This window comes from Muscardinus avellanarius, assembly GCF_963383645.1.
Source record: "Muscardinus avellanarius genome assembly, chromosome: 4".
NCBI classification, from domain to species: domain Eukaryota; kingdom Metazoa; phylum Chordata; class Mammalia; order Rodentia; family Gliridae; genus Muscardinus; species Muscardinus avellanarius.
This window is the reverse complement of record NC_137789.1, coordinates 76,746,053-76,760,096: the sequence shown is the minus strand read 5'-3', so window position 1 is coordinate 76,760,096 and position 14,044 is coordinate 76,746,053.

The window sequence follows — 14,044 nt, the reverse complement described above, 5'->3', positions numbered from 1 at the left end:
CTGTTTCTGTCTCCTAAGTGCGGGGATTACAAGTGTGCACCACCATGCCCGGCTGGGTTACTTTTATTTGGTACTGGGGATTGAACCCAGTGGCATTGTACTTCTGAGTCATATCTCCAGCTCTACTTTTATTTTGAAGCAGAGGGTCTCTCTATATTGATGAGAGTCTCATCACTACTTGCTGAGGCTGTCCTCTAACTTGTTATCCTCCTGCCTCAGCCTTCCACGTACTGGGATTATACCTGTGCTTAACCACACCCGTCTTCTTATTTTTATTTATTTATTTATTTATTTATTTATTTATTTATTTTTTTGTGGTATTGGGGATTGAATCCAAGGACACCCTACCACTGAGCTACAACTCTTGCCTTGTTTATTGTGTGTGTGTGTGTGTGTGTGTGTGTGTGTGTGTGTGTGTGTGAGAGAGAGAGAGAGAGAGAGAGAGACAGACAGACAGACAGACAGACAGACATTGAGGATTGAACTAAGGGGCATTCTACCTCTGAGCTATACCCTCAGCCCTAATTTTTTTTTTTCCTTTTTGGGTGGTACTGGGGTTCCTGGAAACCCTTCTACTGCCGGGCTACACTCCCAGGTACTAGTGTTCCTGGAAACCCTTCTACTGCCGGGCTACACTCCCAGACCTATTTTATACTTTTTTAAAATTTGGAAACAGGGACTCTTAAGCCAGCAAAGATCGAATCTGTGTGATCCTCCTGTCTCTGCCTTCCATCCGGGGGATTACAAGTGTGCGCCAACACACCCAGCCTCCTCAGCCCTATTTTTATTTATTTGAAAACAGGGTTTCCCTAGATTGATGAGAGTCTCACTACAAGCTGAGACTGTCCTTGAACATGCAATCCTACTGTCTCAGCCTCCCAAGTACTAGGGTCACCATGCTTGGCTTATTTTTTATTTTGAAAATAGGGTCTTACTAAGCTCTGGAGGGTGGCCTTGAACTTGCTATGCTCCTGTCTCAGCCTCCGGAGTATTAAGGTTATAGGGGTGTTCCACCTAACCTTGCTCCATTATTGCTTTGTTTATTTTTTGACGCGTAGGGTTTGCCAAGGATTTCTTGCTCACTTTTTATGCCTAGCACCTAGTCTAGCATCTGACACATCCTTTGTACATTTAGGTGTTTAAATGGAAATGAGCCGAGTGTGGTGGCGCATGCTTGTAATCCCCGCTCTTGGGAGGCTGAGACAGGAGGATCACACAGGTTCGAAGCCAGCCTCAGCTACTTAGTGAGGCTCTCAGCAACTTAGTGAGACCCTGTTTCCAAATAAAATATAAAATAGGTCTGGGAGTATAGCCCGGAAGTAGAAAGCTTCTGGGTTCCACCCCCAGTACCACCAAAAAAAAAAAAAAAAAAAAAGGAAATGAAATTGTATTTAGTGGTGAAAGAAAATCTCATTTTCTCATTTTTAATCTAAATTAAAAAAATAAGCATGAAAGATGATACATGTGTTAATTTGCTTGGCTACAATTTCTTAATGTATATTAAAATATCAAGTTATGTTTCTTACATATATGCAATAAAAACTCCCAATATATTCTTACCTCTAGTTGAAAAGGACATTTCTGTTTTCTTTTTTTTTCCCTTTGGTACTGGGGATTGAACTCAGGAGCATTCTACCTTCGAGACATACCCCCAGCCCTATTTTATTTTTCTTTTGAAACAGGGTCTCATTAAGTTGCAGAGGACCTCAGGAGGTTGCTGAGGCTGGCTAAGAACCTGTGATCCTCCCAAGTACTGGGATTATAAGCATGCACCTCCATGCTCAGCTCTTTCTTTTCTTTTGATTTGCAGGTTTTGTTATGTTTCTCAAGCTGGCCTCAAATATCTGGGTTTATGCCATCCTCTTGCATCAGCCTCTGAAGTAGCTGGGATTATAGGTGTGGCTGCTCCTGCACCTGGCTACAAAAATAACATTTAAAGATTTTACAAGCTGGATGAGGTGCCTATGCCTGTAATCCAGGTACTTAGAAGGCTGAGACAGGAAGATTGCAGGTTCAAGGCCAGCCTCAGCTACTTGGTGAGGCCCTCAAAACTTATTGAGATCCTATTTCTAAATAAAGAATAAAAATAGGACTGAAGGTGTAGCTCAGAGGTAGAACACCCCTGTGTTCCATCCCTAGTACCACAAAAAAAGAAAGAAACAGAGTCTCAGCCGGGCGAGGTGGCGCACGCTTATAATCCCTACGCTTGGGAGGCTAAGACAGGAGGATCACACAGGTTCAAAGCCACCCTCAGCTACTTAGTGAAGCTCTCAGCAACTTAGTGAGACCCTGTTTCCAAATAAAATATAAAATAAGTCTGGGAGTGTAGCCCAGAGGTAGAAAGCCTCTGGGTTCCACCCTCAGTAGTACACACACACACACACACACACACACACACACACCACAAACAAACAACAGTCTCACTATGTTGCTAAGGGATTGATTATAAGCATAACAATGCCTGGCTGAGACCTTGTTTCAAAACAAAAATAAAATAGGGCTGGGAGTGTAGCTGAAAGCTAGAATGCCCCTAGTCAATCAATCCCTAGTCATACCCCTCAAAAACAAAGGTTTTACTGAGGAGTTTTAAATATATTTATAGTAATGCTTTATATAAATCCATGTGCTTATGATTTGTTATTAGTGGGATATTTAAGACTAGAAATGAGTAAATATGGGTTGCCTGGAATAATTTTGATTATTTTAAATTTCAGAGTTTATTAACCTTAGTGTTTATGATAAAGTATTCATGGAGTGGTTACAAAAATTCACTGCATCTTTTTGGAAGTCCTCCAGTACTAGTTTCTTCTTTCTCCTTCCTCCTTAATGGGTTTGAATCCAGGGATTTTAATTTTTTTGGTGTATGTGATTTTTCTTTTCTTTTTTGGAGGGTTCTGGGGAAGGAATCCAGGGGCATTTGACCTCTGAGGTTTGTCCCCTGACCTATTTTTTTTTTTTTAAACAGGTTCTCACTAAGTTGCAAAGGACCTCACTAAGTACTGGAGGCTCGCCTAGAACCTCGATCCTCCTGTATCAGCCTCCTGAATTCTGGGATTACAAGCATGTACCACCATGCCCGGTTTATTTTATGTTTTTCTTTTGAAACAGAGCCTCACTATGTTGCTGAGGGTCTTGCTAAGTTCTAAGATGGAGCCGGGTGTGGTGGAGCACGCTTATAATCCCTGCGGTGGGAGGCATTTGTGAAGCTCTCAGTAACTTAGTGAGACCCTGTTTCCAAATACAATATAAAATAGGTCTGGAAGTATAGCCTGAAGTAGAAAGCCTCTGGGTTCCATCCTCAGTACCACCACCCCCCCCCCAAAAAAAAAGAGGCCCCTGGGTTCTACCCCCAGTACCACAAATAAATTGCTAAGATGGTCTCAAACCTGTGTTCCTCCTGTTTTATTTTTGAGACAAGGTTTTACCCAGTTTCTCATGTTTTTGAGACAAGGTTTTACCAGTTTTCCTAGGTGGACCTTGAACTTGTGGTTCCTTTTGCCTCAGACTCCTGCTTCACGTCAGGCGTGGTGGTGCACACTTATAGTCCCAGCATTCTGGAGGCTTAGACAAGAGGATTCCAGTTTTTGGACAGCCTCAGCTATTTAGTGAGGCACTCTGCAACTTAGATCCTGTTTCAAAATAAATAATAAAAATAGGGCAGGGGGTGTAGCTCGGAGGTCGAATGCCCCTGAGTTCTATCCTCAGACCCGCAGGAAAAAAAAAGAGAGATAGACTCCTGCTTCAGTTACTACTTCAGAGTAATTGGGATTACAAGTCACCAGTTTTTTCTTTACATTTTGTTTAGATGAAAAGTTCTCTTCTGTTTATAAGTGGAGAAGGGCTCCTTGAAAAAATTTAAATGTAAAAATACACTTTCTTCATTGTAATTTATGTGTAGACATTTCAGTTTAAAACATTTTTCGTCACAGTGCTGATGGGGTTAGTCTAATCAGCAGTATTTTACCCAGTGACTCAAAACAGTGTTCACTGTGGAAGCAGTCCTGGGTCAGATCAGTTGCCACGGCTGCAGTGTGGTTCATCGAGAGAGGAGATTTATTCAAAGGGTGCCATATAATTCAGTCCCTTTGCTTTGTGGAACATGAACAGCCTTCCTTTCTTCTTTGTACTAATTGTATTAAAGTTGATAAATTACCATTCTGTCATAGAATTGATTTTGTTACATTAAACAAATTAAGTTATTAAGTTCTAATTAAGATCAGAAACTCCATGTCTTTTTTGTTGTTGAGAATAGAGATACTTTTTTTTTTTTTTTAATGGTACTGTGGCTGGAACCCAGGGGCATTCTCTCTCCAACCTATAGCCCTATTTTATTTTTTATTTTGAAACAAAAGGGCCTCACTAAGTAGCTGAGACTGACTGTGAACCTGTGATCCTCTTGTCTCAACCTCCCAAATACTGGGATTACAAGCATGCGCCATCATGCTCTACCAGAGATCATTTTTTTACCTTTTTTTTGAGGTAATTTGCTGCACCTAAATCCTTAATTTTGTGTTGTTTTAAATGCAGATATTTATCTTAATTTTTGGAAACTGGGGATTGAATTCAGGGATATTCTACCCCTGAGCTACACACCCCAGCCCTATTTTATTTATTTATTTGTTTGTGTGGTGCTGGGATGGAACCTTAGGGGCATTCTACCTCTGAGCTACAATCCCAGACCTATTTTATTCTTTTATTTGGAAACAGGGTTTCACTATGTTGCAGAGGGCTTCACTATATTGCTTAGGCTGGCTTTGAACTTGCAGTCCTCCTGTCTTAGCCTCCCAAGTACTGGGATTACAAGTGTGTGCCACCTTTACTGCTCCTATTTTATGTTTTTTTTTTTTTTTTTTTTTTTGGGTACTGGGGATGGAACCCAAGGGCATTGTACCTCCAAGCTATACCTCCCACCCTATTTTTTATTCTTTATTCTTGAAACAGGGTCTCACTGAGTTGCAAAGGACCGCACTAAGTAGCGGAGGCTGGCTGTGATCTGCAATCCTCCTGTCTTAGCCTCCTGAATGCTGGGATTATAAGGCTGCACCACCACTTCTGGCTTATTTTATGTTTTTCTTTTGAAACAGAGCCTCACTAAGTTGCTGAGGGTCTTGCTAAGTTCCTAAGATGACGCCGGGCGTGGTGGAGCACGCTTGTAATCCCTGCGCTTGGGAGGCATTTGTGAGGCTCACAACAACTTAGTGAGACCCTGTTTCCAAATACAATATAAAACAGGTCTGAAAGTATTGCCTGGAGGTAGAAAGCCCCCCTGGGTTCCACCCCCAGTACCACAAATAAATTGCTAAGATGGTCTCAAACCTGTGTTCTTCCTGTCTCAGCCTCCCAAGTACTGAGATTACAGGTGTTCGCCACTGAATGCAAATATTTATGTTCTGACTGTGAAATCTCTTGGATTTAAAAACATTTTTTTTGGCGGGTCTGGGGATGGAATCCAGGGGCATTTGACCTCCAAGCTATACCTCCTGCCCTTTTATTCTTTATTTTGAAACAGAGTCTCACTAAGTTGCGGAGTGCCTCACTAAGTAGCTGAGGCTGTCTGCTTAATCGTGATCCTCAGGTCTCAGCCTCTTAAATGCTGGGATTACAAGCATGCACCACCACACCTGGTTAAAACATTTCATTTAAAAAAGAACAGAGCTCATTATGTATTTGAGAGTATGGCTGCAAGAAATCAACATCTAAGTTTCATGAGGAGTACTCCTGCTTAGATGTTGATATCCTCCTTGTTTCTGCTTAAAATACGTGATGTGCAGGCACACCCATCTGTGTGGGTTTATGTGGGTGGGAAGGCCCATGCAGAAGACTGTTGAGTTAGTTGTCTTTGGAGAATGAGACTAGGGTTGACAGAAGAGGGACAAAAGCATCTATTGCAATTTTTAGTCTCTTTTTTAGTACGTTCTTCCTTCTCATATAATAGGCTACTTTTATATTGGGTAGAGTCGACTAGTTGACATTTGGGTGAGCATGGTAGCCAGATGGCCCTTGTCCTCTGCAGTTCTGCTCCACTTGCACCTTTAAGGTCTTGTGGCCAAGAAGAGCTGTGTGTGTGTGTGGGGGGGACACTGGGGAGTGCACTGGGGATCTATACCCCAGCTCTGTTTTAATTTTATTTCAAAACAGGGTCTCGCTAGTTTGATGAGAGTCTCACTACTTGCTGAGACTGTCCTTGATCCTGCAATCCTCGTGTCTCAGCCTCCCAAGTACTGGGATTACAAGTGTATGACACAATGCCTGGCTGAGGAGCTATTTAAAAAAAAAATTCTAGCTGGGCACAGTGGCATACACTTGTAATCCCAGCATTTGGGAGGCTAAGATAGGATGATCACAGTTCTCAGACAGCCTCAGTTACTTAGGCCCCTGGCAATGTAGTGAGACCCTGTTTCAAGATGAAGAATAAAAAATAGGGCTGGGGTATACTTCAGAGGTAGAATGTCCCTGGGTTCCATCCTCAGTATCGCGCAAAAAGAAAAAATAAAATCTGGCCTGGATTCTATACTTTTAGAAGACGGTATAAATCTTGAACAACTGTTTGCCATGTATTTGAGGATTCTCTAGAACAGTATTATAACTTTAAGGGGATAAAGCTCCTGTGTAAAGAATCCCTGGGGCTTATGGAATTCCATTTCCTCATTGACTAGGTGAGGAGGTTATAATGGAGTCCAGAGCAGTTTCAAGGCACGATGTAGCAGCTTTATCAGATAGAGTTTGGCGGCCTAGTGACTTATAATGAGGGTGGCGTGTAATTAGAAATTGTCCCTGTCTTTTCGGAGTGCTGATGAAAACCATGGCTTAGAGGTTAATTCAAATAATAATTAATACTGGTCTCTGTCAGTACAGGGTGGTAATGAAATCTTTCATTATTTGATGACTTTGACTTTAAATGTTGAGCGAAGAGTAGAAATGCTGTTTTTCTTCACACTAATTGTGGGGAACCTTCAACCACTGAACACACTATGGTAAGCACACATGATTTGGAAGGTGTTGAGTAAAATATTTCTTTGTAGACTGTAATTGCCTATAATAAAACTGAAACATGACATAGAAATATTAGCATTATTTTACTTCCTAAACTGATAATTATGTAGAATGAGATTAAGATGCAGTGGTAATTGATCCTACCAATAGTGGACTGAGGAAGCTTTTGGCAGTTCTTTACATTTTCTACTTTATATGGTGTGTTGTAGTGTGCAGCCATTAGATCATCCGTTAAATCCTCACAGATTCTATAAACACATTAATCTTAAAACAAAAGCATCAAATGTCTGGTTGACTAGATAACTTGAATGTCCTTTTCCACCTTGAAAATCAGTGATTCTTTAAGTTGGTATACCACATTTGATGAACATTTTTCATATATAGAAGTGGGAGTTGAGAATAATGTAGAAGATACATAGTTGATATAAAAAGGTTATTTGAGAATAACCATTTATCTCTTTTTGTGTGTGTGTGTGGGGTGTAGAGATGGAACCCAGGGGTATCCAACCTCTGAGCTACACTCCTGCCCTGTTTTTAATTCTTTATTTTGAAACAGTGTATTACTAAGTTGCAGAGGGTCTCACTAAGTAGCTGAGGCTATCCAAGAACCACAATCCTCCAGTTTCAGCCTCCCAAATGCTGGGATTACAAGTGTGGGCCACCATGCCCGGCTCATATATCTCTTAACACAAATTTATATTAGCTTTAGAAAGCTGCAAATGCCAAGTATAATTGTTCCGTTAAAATAATTTGGTGGAAGAACAATGTTTAAGCAAGACTTCAGAAGTTACAAATTAGTAACTTGCATTAAAATTAGTCCCCCACCCTTTTTTTTTTTTTGGTACAGGGGATTGAACCTAGAGGCAGGCATTCTAACTCGGAGCTACACTCTCAGCCCTATTTTATTCTTTATTTTGAATCAGGGTCTCATTAAGCTGCAGAGGCTGGCCATGAAGCTGTGATCCTCTTGTCTCAGTCTCCCAAGTACTGAAATTATGAGTGTGCACCACCACGCCAGGCTAGTTTTCTATTTTGAACCATATGTTAATTGAATTATACAGCTTAGTCTCCAAGGGTGATGTTTGCATTCTTAGTAACATCATCTTTTGTAGGGAAAAACAGTAGCAAAATATGAGGAATTTATACTTTTGAGGACTCTTAAGATGTTTTGGATACTCAGATAGTGCACCTTGCTAACTAACTGTAACATTGAAATTGAGTTGAGTTGGGGGTCGAGAAGGAGGAAAACACCAGCCAAGTTATTAAAGGCCACTTTAATTAAACTGGCATCTTCGGACGAGGTCTACCAAATGTGGGGAAAGGGACTGATGACTGAGCAACAGAGTCGAACAGTCAGCAGAGTCAGGGTCGGTCTGCAGAGTCATGGTAGGCAGAGTCATGCAGCAGAGAGGAAGTGAGGGTATTTATTTATCTTGGGGTGGAATTATTGGTGTGGGAATGCTGGTCCTCTTACAACATTAATGTTGGGAGTCTTGGCATCTTCACTTCTGGCTTCTAGGGTTCTGCCTCCTGTCCCCGCTGTGGTGTCCTGTGGAGGAAGGGAGGGACCTGACCTATCACTAAAATAGAAAAGGAGATGAATACCAGACCCCCATGTCCCTCACCCTGCCCATCAACTCAAGCTTGTCTCCTTTCACTCATTTCTTACTGGCTTCCTCTGTGTTCTCTGTTAAAGAAGTTCCAGACAGCATATTATTTATTTTAAAATATTTCAATAAATGTAACTTTAAAAAGACAGTATTCAGCCAGGTGTGGTGGTGCATGCTTGTAATTCCAGTACTTGGGAGGCTGAGACAGGAAGATTTCAGGTTCGAGGCCAGCCTTAGCTACTTAGTGAGGCCCTCTGCAACTTAGACCCTGTTTCTAAATAAAGAATAAAAAATAGGGCTAGGGGCATAGCTTAGAGGTAGAATGCCTCTGGGTTCAATCCCCAGTATTGAAAAAATAGTATTCTTTCCAAATTAAATTGCTATAGAAATTTGTGTGGACATCTTAAGGAAGTTTTTTAGGTTTTTGTTTTGTTTTTTTAATTGAAAGGCAGTACTCTGTGAGAAGGGCTTTGTAAGAATGCTTTCTTAGCAAGTGATAGGCAATTAGTTGTTGGACAGTTAGAATCAGCAGGTTTAATTTGGTTTCATGGGAAGTCACAGAATTCTGAAATGAGCATGATGGGGTCAAGCCATCATTGTCTTCTCTGCACGCTGCTGGTGTCAAGTCCAGATGCTTGGGAAGGTGGTCAGAGTTGGGGAGGGGTTTTTCTATGCTGTGGCCAAATCTATGTGGCCACACACATTCTAGGAAAAGAAGGAAATACACTGTGATCAAAGTGACCTTTCCCCAGAAAACAGATCTTGCCACTTCTTTGCTTAGCACCTAATGTGAGCTTCTCTGGGGATGGGGGGGATCTCTAATCAGTTAGATAGCACAGCTGGAGTAGAGTGGGGCTCTCTTCCCCAGGGCTCTAGTAGCCTCCCTGCCCTGGAGCTGTGTGGTGTTTCTGTCCCCTTGTTAGCCTAGTAATTCTCTGGAGCTTCCAGGCCTGATACAAAATAGCCAAGCTAGACCCAGTCTGAAAGCATGATGTGGTGGTGCTGGTGTGGGGGTGGAAGGGAGAATAAGAACAAGGTGTTCCATTCTCCAACCCAGGACTTGCAGGTCAGGGCACCTGAGCTTGGAGACTTTGGAACAGGCTAGCAGTAGGAAGTCAAGTCAATCCAGCATTATGTAGAGGTGGCCTTGAGGTGATTTCATGCCCTGCACCACCTGGGCTCCCTGCAGCCCCTCAGGATGGCTGCACTGCTGTCCTTGCCAGGCCTTCTGCCCTCTCTTGGCCTCTGGTACTGTGTAGGCATGGAGCCCTGCTGGCCTTCCTTCTCTCCCTGGCTGGCTCCTGCTGCTCATCTGCCCTGGTCGTAGGCCTTCTGTGTCATAGCCCTGCTTAGGCCCTAGATCCTCGGCAGGACATTCTGCTTTTATAGTCCTCAGCCCTTGTGATTGTGTGTTCCATGCCTGTTTTGGGGAGATAGGATGGCAGGAATGGCAGTGCTTAGTGTGGCTTAGCTGTCACTTGAGAGGTGCTCAGTAAAGGAATAGGGAACTGTAACAGCAGGCAGGGTCACGGCAGTGGCAGAGCACAGGGTGCTATGGCCTGGGTGGGTGGGTGGGTGGTGGTGGTGGTGGATGGTGGAGGGAGGGAGGGAAGGAAGGAGGACAAGAGGGATGGATGGATGGATGGATGGTGGGGTAGTGTTTTGCTGACAGCCAGTCAGAAAGAGAAACATTCTATCTAAAACACTCATATTTTGAGTTTGGTGCTATAGCTAACACATATCTCCTTTGATCAATGAGACATGTAACTGGATAAAAACATTAGAGTTTTACAGGTCACATTAAAAAACAACAGCAACATTGACATGATTTGCTTCCTAAGAGAGATCAGAGTAAAGAGCTGACAGCTTTGGGCTAAACTTTGGAGTGCATTTTTAGATTAATCAGGATGGCTGAACCATTGCTGTTTTTTCCATCAGATACCAGCTCAGCGAGGGAACTTTCCAGTATGTAGAGAGCAATGCTATGTCTGGCTTCCATTTGGTCAAAGGAGCTTCTTGCCGGGAATAGCAGCTGAGTCAGGGTTAACTAGCCCACTGATGCAAGTGAGCCCTTTGAAACACCCCAGGACAGTATTTTTCTATATATGGTAACACAGAAATACAAATATATGCTTTAAAACATAGAGAGGATGTGGTGTCACATGCTTATAATCCCAATACTTGGGAGGCAGAGACAGGATTGCAGGTTCAAGGCCAGCCCCACATATTTAGTGAGGCCTCTGCAACTTAGTGAGACCCTGTTTCAAAATAGAGAACAAAAAATAGGGCAGGGGGTATAGCTCAGAGGTAGAATGCTCCTGGGTTCAATCCCCAGTACTACAGAAGAAAGAAAGAAGGAAGGAAGGAAGGAAGGAAAGAAAGAAAGAAAGAAAGAAAGAAAGAAAGAAAGAAAGAAAAAACCCAGAAAACAAAACAGCCACATGATATAAGGGAAACAACTCTAACCTTGAATTGTAAATTGAGGCCCCTGTTTTGTTTCCCATACTCCACATGTGGACAGCTTAGCCACTAAGTGCCTTTCCTTCCTTCCTGAATGTGATGCAGCCTTCATGGCTTGCTTCCTTGAAGAGCTTGATGTGCAGACAGAGGTGGCGGATGTTCAAGGACTTGCTGGGACTACTGCCTTCTGTACATTTCTCACCTCAGGATACTAGAAACCTTGGAGTCCTTGACTCCTTTTTGACTCCTTTTTCTCTCATGCACTGCATCAAATTTGTTCTCAATCCAGTGACTCTACCTTCATAATATGTGCAGAATCTGATTACTTTTTTTCTTTCTTCTTTTGGTGGGACTGGGTATGGAACCTAGGGACATTCTATCTCTGAGCTACACACCCAGCCCTAATTTTTAATTCTTTATTTTGAAATGGGATCTCACTAAATTGCGGAGGATCTTACACTAAGTAGCTGAGGCTGGTCACAACCTGCAATCTTCCTGTCTCAGCCTCACAAGTACTAGGGATTACAAGCACTCACCACCATACCCTGCTTGAATCTGACCGCTTCTAACTCTACTTCTACCACCAAGAAGTAGTAGAAGAAAATGTCTTCAATTCTCTTTTCTGGAAAGTGTCTTTTGGCATTACAGGTGGCCTCTATCCTTGCCTGTCCTATTGTGGTGGCTCCCTGATTAGTCTCGACCTTCAGTTTCTTCCCAACATAGCCTGAGTCAGATCACATCCCTCCTCTGCTGAAAACCTACCCATGGCCCACTTCTCTCAGGTAAAGCTGCAGCTGTCACTGAAGAACTTTCTGCCCTGACCTCCTTTCTGAAACTCCCACAGATGCTGCTCTTGCTCCTTGTAATTCTTTGGGTGCTCAGGGCAAAGCCACCTCTTGGTCTCACCTGTGCTCTGTCCCCAAACACTGTCCTCTTGGGACCGGCGGGTCCTACTACTCCTTTCCTCCAGAGCACAATTGAGTGGGGCATTTCTTCAACACCCAACTTTAGATCATCTCTTTTTCCCAAACCTCCTATTCTTTAGTTTTGTGGTTTTACTTGTATTTTTTTGGGTTATTTTTTATGTTTTACTTACTACAGTAGACTGTACTCGGCTGTAATTAAACTCTGTAAAGAGGAAGGAAGTTTGTTGACGCATTCCTGGGATGGGGGGTTTAGAACAGTGTTTTACCAGGGCCCAAGTAAATAAAAACTAGTCATGGTGGTTGAGGGAAAATGTCTTCAATTCTCTTTTCTGGGAAGTGCCTTTTGGCATTACAGCTGATGAAAAGTTGCAAGCAAATAGCAAATGTTGTTATGCTGTAGTGACTTTCAGGAATGAAAGACAACTATGTTCTCTTTCAGATAGTCCTAATTAGCAAATCAGATCCCCACATTATGCTTAGGTTTACTTTAAGCCTCTTTTTGGCCAGAGCAGTACTGGGGGAGTGCATGTCTTCCTTCTTGAATTAGACACTGGGGCAGATGATGTCTGTCCCTCCTGTTCACTGGGATGTTTAATCATTTAGTGAAGGTGATACATTCTGCCTTGAAAAAAAACTAGAATTCTGTTTATTAGTTTACTGTTAAGTTATGATTATGGTGGTTTGCTTAAAAAGGGAAGCATATCTTTGTGTATGTGTGTGTTGTGGTACTGAGAATCGAACCCAGGGGCATTCTACCTCTGAGCTATACTCCCTGCTCTGTTCTATTCTTTATATTGAAACAGGGTATCACTGAGTTGTAGAGGGTCTCATTAAGTTGCTGAGGCTGGCTGCAAACCTCCTGTCTCAGCTTCCCAAGTACTGGCACTGTGGTATTTTCATTTAGTTACTTGTTAACTGTACTGTAAGCACTTTTATTAGTTGTCAGACTTGACAGTACCTTTGGGTAGAACTTGTCTGAGAGCCCATTTGTTTTTCAGAATATTTCCAGTACTGCATACTTTGTGTAAAGAGAAAATATAGTCTTGGTATAATTAGGGTCCCATTGGTGCCTTGGTGCATAAACCCCAGCCACTTTACTGATACTTTCCTCTTGGGACAACGTATTTGTGTAGTTTAACTGTAGGGAGTAGGGATTGGGCAGATGGGAGAAGTTGAAAAATGTGAAATAATGACCCCTAAATGTTGATGGATTTAAGTTGTAATATGCTCATGGAGAATAAGCTGCACCCTGAACTAACACTTGAGTGGTGAACAGCACTAACTAGATAGGGAAAGAATTTGTCTCTCATGGTATGGAATTTTGGAGATGACAGGCTTCCTTTTTTGATTCACATACGAAGTGTAATTTCAGATGAGCGAACTGATAATATTTGGTAAAGTTCCAAAGCAGGATAGAGAAAATTTTGACACCTTTTATTTTTAACATCTGTAATTGTTAAGAAAATAAGACAGGTCAGTTTTATATCTCTTAAAATATTTTGTGTTTTTTGGGGTTCCAAGATTTATGCTTTTCAGGCCAGGCATGGTGGTGCATGCTTATTTAATCCCAGAATTCGGAAGGCTGAGACAGGAGGATCATGGTTCACAGACAGCCTTAGCTACTCAGTGAGGCCTTTGCAATTCAGTGAGACCCTGTTTTAAAATAAAGAATAAAAACTAGGGCTGGGGGTATAGCTCAGAGTTAGAATCCCCCTGGGTTCCATCCCTATTACTATTAAAAAAAAAAAAATCCAGGCCAGGCGTGGTGGCACACACTTGTAATCCCTGCACTTGGGTGGCTGAGACAGGAGGATCACGCAGGTTCGAAGCCAGCCTCAGCTACTTAGTGAGGCTCTCAGCAACTTAATGAGACCCTGTTTCCAAATAAAATGTAAAATAGGTCTGGGAGTATAGCCCAGAGGTAGCAAGCCTTTGGGTTCCACCCCAGTACCACCAAAAAAAAAAAAAAAAAAAAAAAAAAACCAACCAAACAAACAAACAAAAAAAAAAACTCAAAGATTTATATTTTTTCCCAAAAGTCTCTTGAAAGTTAAA